Source organism: Ctenocephalides felis, unplaced genomic scaffold (genome assembly GCF_003426905.1).
Source record: "Ctenocephalides felis isolate EL2017-DRISC unplaced genomic scaffold, ASM342690v1 CF-g0.4_SCAFFOLD_01492, whole genome shotgun sequence".
In the NCBI taxonomy this organism is placed as follows: Eukaryota; Metazoa; Arthropoda; class Insecta; order Siphonaptera; family Pulicidae; genus Ctenocephalides; species Ctenocephalides felis.
In genome coordinates, this window is record NW_020537646.1 from 41470351 (window position 1) to 41482434 (window position 12084).

Here is a 12084-nt window from a genome sequence, read left to right on the forward strand (position 1 = left end):
ACTGTCCAAAAAGTTGCTTAATAATGAATTTTTAACTTGTATGGATGAAGCGCAAAGCATCCCAAAAAGTTGTTGTATAATCGATTAAAACTTGTACGGATGAGCGCAAAACTGCCCAGAAAGTTGTTATATAATTGATTAAAACTTGTACGGTAGAGCGCAAAACTGCCCAAAAAGTTGTGGTATAATCGCATAAAACTTGTACGGATGAGCGCAAAAACTGCCCAAAGAGTTGGCGTATAAACAATTAAAACTTGTAAGAATGAGCGCAAATTTGCCCAAAAAGTTGTTGTAAATCTAAAAAAAACTTGTACGGATGAGCGCAAAACTCTCAAAAATTAGTGTATAATCTGCCACCAAGTATTTTCCTTTTAGAATATAATACAGTTTTGTTTAAAATTTCAATTGGTTCCAAGGAGTGCTCAAACAGTAATGTGATATGAGTAAATGTATATTACAAGGAGAACGGCAGATTTATATTTTTCATAATACTTCGCATGGTGATAGAGTTGATAGTCAAACTGCACAGTCTAAAATATTTTAGACCTATGACAAGTTTGGAAAAAAAGACCCTCGCGATACGTACTCCTAAAGTGTTCCGTATTGATGTATAAATCTAATAAGTAGTTTTAAGACTTGCTTCTACTTTTTGCGCTCGGTTTCATAGAAAGGGAGTTAACTAGCTGTAAGTGGAATTCTGTCTTAAGGCAATTAAGGCATCGTGCCTTAAGGCAAATTGCTGGAACTTCCCGTACCAAAAATTATTATTTTTTTAAAAACGATCAACATTTTTGAAAAAAAATTACTTTGAAAAATAAGATTTTTGAGAAACTATAAATTGGGCAAAAAATTACTTTTTTTTTTGAAAAAAAATAATTTTTTTTAAATTTTTTTTTTTGAAAATAATTTTTTTTTCTTTATTTTGACATATTGTGGAAGATCTGAACTTTTTTTTCAAAGCAATCGTACTGCTTTAACTGCATAGGGACAAAATATAAAGCGCGTAAGCGCCGCGTCGCTGTCTAACGCATAAGAATTGGTACGGAACCCATATGAATATTAACAAAATGTATACTTATTGTTAAAATCTCTATAAAATATCTGATAATTTGATGTGCATATGTCTATTGATCATTTTTGACCGCCAAATGGCTCATTTTTTTACTTTTTCCTCCGTATCTCCGACACCGCTAGACCTACCTTCATGAAAATTTTATCGATTCTTCATCTTGTCAATACAAGTGAAATGTTTTTTGAATTATTCAAATCGGACGCTCCGTTCTCTTAAAAACTGAGTTACCGTTTTCGGCACTTTTTGTCCCGTATCTTCGGAACGGCCAGACCTGCCTTCGCCAAAAACTGATCAGCACGTCTCCTTATCAATACAAATCGAATGTTTTTTGAATTATTCAAATCGGTTGATCCGTGTTCCCGAAATCGTCGACGAAAATTTGTATCCGCACATACATACACACACGTACATACATACATACATACACACACACACATACATCCATTTTTTCTAAGGTATGCCAAGATGTTCAGAAACCTCTGAAACGTAAAGATATATAAAAATTTTCATTTTTGATTTTGCGATTACTATAACTGCCCTATGGGAAGTTAAAAATGATCGGGTTCAAATCCTGGCAACGTATAAATTAAATTATTTTTTTAAATTTTCATGTTTGAATAGTCAAATATTGTAGAAACGTTTTTAACTATTAACTCATTGCATATATTTTGCGAGCAAAAATTTATATATTTGAAAGAAATCTATTATATTAGTAATTTCATGATATTTTTATCTGAATTCATTATTAATCTTGAATGTCTCTGAATGAAAACTTTTGAGTGATATGACATAATTACGAATGGTTAAAATGATATAATAAAGTCCAATACATTATATTGTGCGTAAGCGAAGTACCAACTTTTCGTCTGTCGAATGACTATTTTAGAAAATCCTTTTCCATAACTCAAACTACATTGACTGGACCACATTAACAAATAACGAATGAACTCCGCGCATTCAAAATATAAATTCGTTATTTCCAAAACGTTCTAAGTCAATCAATAAAACATCCATATTCATGTAAAACTTAAGCTCGGCTGAAAAATGGGTGGATATTGGTTTTCAATTTATCGTCTTCTCACTATTAATGAAGGGTAAATGTCCTTCGGTGTCCCTTAATAATAAAATGATCCCGGAAACTGCATCATCTATTTAGGAATGCACTTGGATAGCAAATTAAATTGGATTGCTCATATCAACAGCAAAGCCACAGAAAAATGAAATCACTGTTCTGACTTATTAATAGTAAATCTAAATTATCAATAGAAAACAAAATTCTACTTTTTAGAGCAACAATGGAACCGATGTGAACTTATGGCGTAGAGTTGTGGGGCCAGTGATCAAATATTTCATCTATCCAGAGGAAACAATAAAAAATGTTAAGGTGTATTGCAAATGCGCCTTGATAAGTCAACCAAATACTACATAACGATCTGATAATCGATATTGTCCAGAAGGTAGTGAAAAACAGAACCAAAATTCCATCACGGCAAGATCCTCAACCACAATAACCCCACAATAATTCGCGTATTAGAACTATCACATGCATGAAGATTGAAGAAGGAGCTTCACCTCGATCTCATGCATTAAAATGGAGTAGCCCACTGGGGTGACCTCCATGATGTCATATATGTAGAACTCCAGTACTATTACTGGAATTCTAATAATCAGCACAACAGCTTATAGAATTATGTTTTATTTTCTGTTTGCAATATATATATATATATATATATATATATATATATAAATTCTGTAGGGTATTACCCTGTTGTCGGTATATACATATATGCTTGCCAAACAGATTTGCCACAATCATCTACAACGATAGTAATCAACATAGACAAATCGCAGCATCAATATTGACTAAGCATCGATATTCAAGATTTATTTTACGTTGACGTATTTGTTAAAATTATTATTTATTTAAAGAAAAACGCCATAAGCATTTTATTCTACAATAATAAAAAAGCAAAGTGAAATATCAGCAATATTGTATTTATTTTTAACTTCCCATATGATAAGATATAGTAATCGCAAAAAAATCGAAAATGAAAATTTTTATATATGTAATATATCGGGTTTTCTGAACATCTTCAAAAAAAATGGATGTATGAGTGGTGTGTATATAGTATGTATAAATAAATGTTTGGAATCAATTTTTCGTACACGATTTCGGGAACGTACATATTAATTTTTATAAAACGCAAAAAGTAGCAGTTTTTGAAACAACAAAGCACCCAGCTAGAATAATTCATAAAACATTCGATTCGTATTGACGGATAGAGGCGATGATTAGTTTCAATAAAAGACAGTTCCAGCTGTTTCGAAAATGCAGAGATAACGGTATAAAAAATCCGATCCGATAACAATGATTCAAAAAGCATTGACGGGTAGACGTACTGATTAGTCTTTGGCGAAGGCAGGACCAGCCGTTTTAGAGATACGGATCGAAATATGCATAAATGACAGTTTTTGAGAAAATAGAGTATTCGACTAGAAAGGTTAAGAAAACAATCGATGCGTATTGACGGAGTGAAGAATTAATTACATTTATGCGAAGGTAAATGTTGAAAGTGAGTGTATTATCTGAAGTAAAATGTACTGAATAGTGATATATGTTTCTAACATAAACTTTTAATAAATAAATATTTAATTATCATATGAAAAAAATATTTTATTGCTCATATTGATGAGTCGAATGGAACGGCATATTTATTTGAAATGGAGCAGATGTGTGCAAATATATTATTATATGTATATATAATATTAAACAACTTTAAACAGATAAAACTTTCAGCATGTTATTTATAAATATCTCTAAAACGTATCTCTAAAACGTACTATAGTAGAGTATCCTCCTTCATTTAAAGTATTGATCAAAAAGCGGACTCAGATGGATTCAGAAGTTTAGAAAGGAAGATGTATAAAAGTGCATAAAACCAAAATGGTAATAGTAGTTAGAGTAAACTAGTGGTGTATGGCAACGTGCTTAAAGGCAAATCGCTGCAACTTTCCTTAAACCATTCAAATCGGATGCTTAGTTCGCTCAAAAATTGCAATTTTTGCCAAAATCTAATCACCACTTCTCCCCATCATTGCGAATTGAAGGTTTTTTGGATAATTCAAATCGGATGCTCCGTTATCTCAAAAACTCTATTTCTATTTTCTGCACACTTTGCTTTGTAATTTCGAAACAGCTGGACCTGCCTTTGAAAAAAACTAATCAGCACATCTCCCTATCATTAGCAATCGAATATTTTTTAACCATTCAAATCGGTAGGATCCGTGCGCCCGAAAATGTGGACAAAAATTTGTATCCATATAAACACACACATCCATTTTTCCTATATTAGTATTTTCCTATATACATTGTAAAAGGTATGTCAAAATGTTCGGAAACCTTCAAAACGTAAAGATATGCAAAAAATTTCAATTTCGGTTTTTGGTCGATTACAATAACTTATCCCACGATAATATAATACTAAACACGAGAGGGAAAGGAAATCAATGATATGTGGTACTTTCATACTCCTGGTCGAGTAGAGCACCAATAATTATTATTTGTCTATGCTTAATATTAAATCGTAATATACATAGTATGAAAATGTAACATTTACAAACATACTTGTTATAGTTAATGATGTTCAAAAATTTAAAACTAAATAAAATTTGTGAAAAAATCTTTACTCTATTAACGTTAAAATCATGTCTTATCTCGGTACAAAAATATTTCGTGATAAAATTTATTTTTTCATTTCTTTGAATGTTGACCATTTATCAACTTGTGATAGCCTTATAGATAATGTTAAGATAATTGCATAAATTCAAAAATTAAAATCTTACGTGCTATATTTGCAAGTAAACTTTTTATAGTTTTCAAAAAGTACATCAGTTTGGAAAAACAAATTTAATAGTAATGTAGTAGTAAGATTGAATACCACGTCAAAGTCAGAATTGCAGTCTACAGTTTTTAGACTTAACTGCCAAAAAAATTTTTATTATATCGTACAGACTAAAAGTGACCATATTATTGCGAATTTTATTACAGGCGACAGATAGATTTATAAAAGAATAGAGAACTTTTTTTCACAAAATTAAGAATTTTTTTGAACATTTGAAACAATTTTCTTTTTCATTTGATTTTAAATCATAACAGGCATAATAAAAATAGATTTTACAGAATTTTCCCTCGGTTTGGAATTTTGTGAATAAATGGATAGATATCTTGAAAACTTTTATATATTATTAATGATTAGGATTAGTAGAATTAACATAGATAAACAGGTTTGAAGTAAATGTGATGTTTTTATATGGACTAGAATCAGATTAGTGGTGTATATCTGAAACATACTGAATTCTACTTATTTGAATAGTTTGGAAATAATTCTTGGTCTCTTTCTTTTACTATAAAGCATTAATGACACACACAAATATAGTAGGTTAAATAAAAATAAATTATTTTTATTCGCAAAAGTTGGCTTTAATCATCTGTATCTCGCGTTGTATAAGTCCGACTGAGTTCTATAAGCGGCTTTAGAAAGCTGAGACTTATTATTAGTGCTAAGTAAACGTTTTTGACAGTTTTGTAATTGATTAACTCAGTTTTGTTTGAGCAAGCGTCAAAAATGCACACTAGGAAAGAAAAAATGAAAAAAGCAAAAAAGCAACCAGGCGGCTACAAATGTCAACAGTGTTTATGGTCCTGATACTGTAATAGCCAATTACGCGCAATTTTGGTTTCTTAAATTCATTTAGGTAATTTCGATGCCAAAGACGCGCGTGCACTGGATGGCCAACCGCCATAAGTCGATTTAGATTGCCCAAAAGCTAAAAATTGTACAAAAACCACTTGCCACCATTCGAGGCTAGATGCAAAAACGCTCAATGTATGGGTTCCACATGAAAACCTACTTGACCAAATTTTCATCTCAAATCGCTGATGAATCGCAAGAAAATCGCCTCATATTTGAAGCCGTTGGTGACTGATAATGAAAAGTGGATCTCATGCGACAACGTACAGCGAAAACTATCGTGATCAAATCGCAGTAAATGAACAGAAATGATGGCCAAGCCAGGATCGGGATGTGGTGGGTTTAGCAGGAAATTATATACTTTGTGCTAATCTCCTATGGCAAAACTCTTAACTCGGAACTTTGGCCAATAGGAGAGTACTCTTAACCAGCCTTGGCCAATAGGAGAGAAATTGTGTTCCATCAGGACAACATCTGGCAACATAGTGACTCGCCAGAAGTTTCGGGAGCTCAATTGGCTTTAAGCAATCATCTGTTTCTCTTCATGGCGAATAGTTTTGCTGATGAAAGATTCATTTCAAGAAAGGCTTGTAAACATCGATCGTCTCAATTTTTTGTCAATTGGGACGAGGGTTTCTATGAGAGAGGCATAACGATATTATCTTCAAAATGACGATAAGTTATCGAACAAAACCTCGCATAATTGACCTAAATTGACTCATTCTAACTTTTAGTTATTAAAGCCTAAATTTCATGTTTAGAGCCTAGCACGACGATGAGATATTTAGGATATAATAATCTATGTGATGACTTATTTTTAGAATAGCTGTAAAACTGATAAAATGTGTATCTATATATAAAATTTGTATCTATGTAATGTTTTGAATTAAATTTTAAATCATATTTACTTGAGCTTATGGAAAATCATAAACTTTACTTCAAAAAACAATTCATTTTCATCGAGGGTTGTCCACCACTAACGCTTTTTTTTTTTAATTTCACTTTATCAAGCGCACTCTTTGAGGCTGTCCACCCCTTCAATTTTGAGACCATTTTTTCTTTGTTTTAATTTTTTTAGTTCGTAAATAAACAAATGCAAATTCCTATTTCATAATGATAGTAATTTTAGCAGTTTAATCATTTTCCATTTAGCACGATAAATCATCAATTATTGTTTCTTTTGAACTTTTTCACCGAAGTTCTGTAAAGATTTTCCGTAACATATGGAAAAGTTTCAATTTATTCGCTCCATCTGCAAAAATATTTTTAAAAATAGCAAATCAGTGATAACGCAAAAAGCGATCATCAATTTAATACACTAGATTTGTGTATCAAACTAATGATCGCTTTTTGCGTTATCACTGATTTGCAGGATTATACCATTGTACAAAAAATATTAACCAAATGGCGTGCAGAGAGCAATTTCAGTAATAAAATGTTGATTGAATATTTAAATTTAAAAATACAACTATTTTTGAGAGGAAACTCGGTACGACACAAATCTACGCCAAAGCTGTAAATTTCTGCTCGAAGCTTTTCTTGATTAACTAAAAATAATAATATGCGGATTTTGCTTCGTAAATACAAAAATTAATTAATTAATAAAATGCGCGATAATTATCAAAACTTTGAACCACCAAATGTGCACAGTTACAATTACTATTAATATGTCCCACAAACATGTATATGTGAATTTGTGAACTTATAAGAATGTTTTAATATAAATTAGAAATTCTTTCTTCCTAAGGAGAAGTTTATGTTTTCGCAACAAAATCAGAAGTGCTAATTTTATGTTTTCTTGACGTTTCAAGCCATTATGAATGTTATGTGAGCCGATTTTTGACCTTTCGTCGACGTTTTCTCAAAAACGGCTCTCGATGAGGAAGGACTAGCGTTTGTCAGTTTTTGCGCGACGATCAGCCAAACCATTTCTTTGTTGATAGCAGAAAAGTGAAAAAAATTCGTCTGCGTTTTAGCCCATAATCTTGAATCGATTTTAATAATTCAAAAACCGATTGAAGGATATTGTTTGGGAATTGTGCTGATTAGTTTTCAGTGAAGATCGACTGAGCCGCTTTCATGTAATTGACAGTTACTATTTTTTTTTCATGATCTTAAAGAACATACTAAAATATTATGGCTCCACGATAAGTCATTACATTTTAAAAATACATCCGTTTGTAAAAATATGATAGTCAAAAGTCGCTTCTGCGATGTGATAAGTCAAATTTTGAATTTCACAAATTTAGAAGCCATTGGAATGAAATCGATAAGAAGGAGCCGCGATTAGGTTCGGGAAAAAAATGTGTATAGTATTTTCTTTAAGAAGATTCTTAATAGTTCACAAAATATATTTTTTAGGTTTAAAAAAAATATTTCGACGTTTTGCATAAAATTTAACCAATAAAGTTCATGTACTAAACAGTCTTACTAAAGTTACTTAATTTAAATTTGAAATAATTAGCTACAATTTTAGCACATACAAGCATATGTCTGTGCACTATAATTAATATAATCACAAATTATTTAAATGTGTTTGAGAGATATTACTTGGAAATAGTAATGTTTAGATTTAATTGAAAAGCAAAACTTTATTTTCGAAATAAACAGTTGAAAAATTTCGGTCAATTATTACACATCGATCGGGAAGTTCATCCAACTTGCCATAAGGTAAAATGCCATATTATCAACTAGTTAGAAATGTTTTTTAATAAAGTCCTGGTGGTAGGTTTATATCATATATTGAATTAGTCTAATACAAAAATAATATTTTATTATCAATAAATAATAACTTAGTAATACGCACATCAGCAATTAACTGCTTTACGTAGAATAATCACTATAAATCAGTTCAACATTCACAACACATTTCCTTGTATATATCGTATATAGATACAACGACATACTCGTAGCGCAATATAAACTGATAACAATTAAAAATAGATTAAATTCGCGCTTTCATTGCTTCGGTCATAATGTAACTTAATAAAATCATTTTTTTATTAATTTTAATATTTGATAAACTTTACATATTTTTCTAGTGTCGAATGATGTACACGTCGCGTAACGGCTCGTATGATACTGAACTGACGTGTGGCGTATATAAGACTTTCAAATAAAACAAAACAGCCGAGACATTCGTAAAAGAGAGAGAAAGATATGCACGGTTAGGAATTCAGTGACAGAAAAGTAGGTTTTTCTAGTTATTCGACCAATTTATTGAGGAAATTAAGAGCGAAATGAATAAATTGTTAGAACATTGATAAAGTTCTAATGTTATAAGTCCTTGATAAATATTAACTTCAAACAAACTGTACTAGTACTTAATAATATTTTCAAACACTATGTTCGTTTTGGTATAGCTTTAATGAAGTGCTTTAGTTCAGACCTTTCTAATAGCAAAACTAGGGTAACAATGACACGTATTTTACATTATTAAATTTAATTAATTAATTAATATTTCACAAAACTATTATAACACATTATCATTCAATAATAACATCTAAGACAATGCACAGATACAAATTTCGACTATTCATAAAGTATGAAAGATTGATTAATTCAATAAATGTTTCGATTTCGATAAATTATCAAAGTGAATATTATAAATTAACTAGCAAACCCGACGAACTCCGTTTCGCCACAAGATGGTTGCGTGAGAAAAATGAAGAAATTATTTGTTTGTTTTATATTTGAAAAGGAAAAATTCGATTTTATTACACAACAGTAATGAATTTATTTCCATTACAAATTTTAAGTGTTTTTTAGTTGAACTTCTCTAAGTAAATGAAAGTGAATCCGCAAATTATCCGTTTCATTGAATTGCTCTTTGGTAAACCACATTTTTAACTTCCCGTAGGGTAAGTTATAGTAATCGCAAAAAAATCGAAAATGAAAATTTTTATATATCTTTACGTTTCAGAGGTTTCTGAACATTTTGGCATACCTTAGAAAAAATGCATGTATGTGTGTGTGTGTGTGTATGTGTGTGTGTGTGTGTGTGTATGTATGTATGTGTGTGTATGTATGTGCGGATACAAATTTTCGTCGACGATTTCGGGAACACGGGTCAACCGATTTGAATAATTCAAAAAACATTCGATTCGTATTGATAAGGAGACGTGCTGATTAGTTTTTGGCGAAGGCAGGTCTATCCGTTCCGAAGATACGGGGCAAAAAGTGCCGAAAACGGTAACTCAGTTTTTGAGAGAACGGAGCGTCCGATTTGAATAATTCAAAAAACATTTCACTTGTATTGACAAGGATAAGAATCGATAAAATTTTCATGAAGGTAGCTCTAGCGGTTTCGGAGATATGGAGGAAAAAGTAAAAAAATAAGCCATTTGGCGGTCAAAAATGATCATTAGACATATGCTCATCAAATTATTAGATATTTTATAGAGATTTTAACAATAAGTATACATTTTGTTAACATTCCTATGGGTTCCGTACCAATTCTTATGCGTTAGACAGCGACGCGGCGCTTACGCGCTTTATATTTTGCCCCTATGCAGTTAAAGCAGTACGATTGCTTTGAAAAGAAAGTTCAGATCTTCCACAATATGTCAAAATAAAAAAAAAAAATTTTTCAAAAAAAAAAACAAAAAAAAAATTTTTTAAAAAAAAATTTTTTTTCAAAAAAAAGTAATTTTTTGTCCAATTTATAGTTTCTTACAAATCGTATTTTTTCGAAGTAATTTTTTTTAAAAAATGTCAATCGTTTTTAAAAAAATAATAATTTTTGGTACGGGAAGTTCCAGCAATTTGCCTTAAGGCACGATGCCTTAATTGCCTTAAGACAGAATTCCACTTACAGCTAGTTTGTTTATTGGTCTGACGTTAACACAAACAAAGCGGATGGTTTTCCAACTCGTGAACAGGCAACGTATAACTGCCCATGTGAAAAACAATGATTTTCTAAATAATCTATTTGAAATTTATCCCGCAAACATTAAGCGATTGGCCTTGAGACTTGTTATTGCAAACGCAAAGCGAACTGGATATTGCAATCGTTTGAAGTCAAACGGAAGACCAGTCGGAATCATTGGTATGTCACCAAATCGCCAGCAATTTTTGATTGAATGGTGAAATTCAGTGCGTGTACATCATTATTCTTTGCGGCCAGAATTGCTCGTTGACTTAACTAAGCATAATTCTGATAATTCTCACTAATGTGATTACTCGAATTTTTAATTACGGTGCGTGAAGTTCCAGCAGCTTGCATTAAGGCACGATGCCATGCACAACTAATTTTCTTAGCTATAAACCTTGCGGAGCCCAAGACCTTTCCAATGAATGCAAAATTGTCGAAATCGGTTTGTGCGTTCTGGAGTTATATTAAACAATTGTTGACTATTTTCACTACTCGAATTTTTAATTACGGTGCATGAAGTTCCAGCAATTTGCATTAGGGTACGATGCCATGCAACACTAATTTTCTTAGCTATAAACTTTGCGGAGCCCGAGTCCTTTCCAACGAATGCAAAATTGTCGAAATCGGTTCGTGCGTTCTGGAGTTATTTCGTCAGGAAGGAAAACCCGACTTATTTATATATATATATAAAAGATAATCTATGTGAAATTATTTAAAACAATTGTTGATTATTTTTATTACTCGAATTTTTAATTACGGTGCATGAAGTTCCAGCAATTTGCATTAGGGCACGATGCCATGCACAACTAATTTTCTTAGCTATAAACCTTGCGGAGCCCGAGTCCTTTCCAACGAATGCAAAATTCGTCAAAATCGGTTCGTGCGTTCTGGAGTTATTTCGTCAGGAAGGAAAACCCGACTTATTTTTATATATATAGAAGATTAAACAAAATGAATATTATATTTAGCTTATTATTAATTTCCTGTAGGGTAAGTTATTGTACAAAAATCTAAATTGAAAACTTTTGCATATCTTTATGTTTGAGTGGTTTCTGAACATTTTGGCATACCTTAGTTGGAAAAAATGGATGTATGCATATGTGTGTGTGCGTATGTATGGATACAAATTGTCGTCCACGTTTTCGAGAGCACGGATCAACCGATTTGATATATTCAAAAAAAAATCGATTCCTATTGAAAGAGAAACGTGCTGATTAGTTTTTGGTCCAGCAGTGTAGGAGATATGAAGCAATAAAAAGTGCAGAAACGAGAAATTGAGTTTTTAAGAGAACAAAGCATCCGATTTGAATGATTCATTAATTTAAGGGGTTATACGCAGTTAGAATTTTCAAAAAAAAAAAATTATTGGAGTATATGTATATTTGAGT

The 12084-nt window shown here is 31.4% G+C and overlaps 1 protein-coding gene across 2 annotated transcripts in view; it reads right to left on the reverse strand.

Moving 5' to 3' along the window:
* Positions 1–12084, reverse strand: part of LOC113369762 (copper-transporting ATPase 1) — a 142759-nt gene that overhangs the window by 111566 nt on the left and 19109 nt on the right. The window contains exon 1 of one of the 2 annotated variants that reach the window (XM_026610331.1): positions 8630–8753. The exons of the other annotated variant lie outside the window; for it this stretch is intronic. The gene's annotated coding sequence lies outside the window, so the exon portion shown is untranslated. Of the gene's footprint in view, positions 1–8629; positions 8754–12084 lie in introns of those variants that run through there. 2 annotated transcript variants of the gene reach the window in all.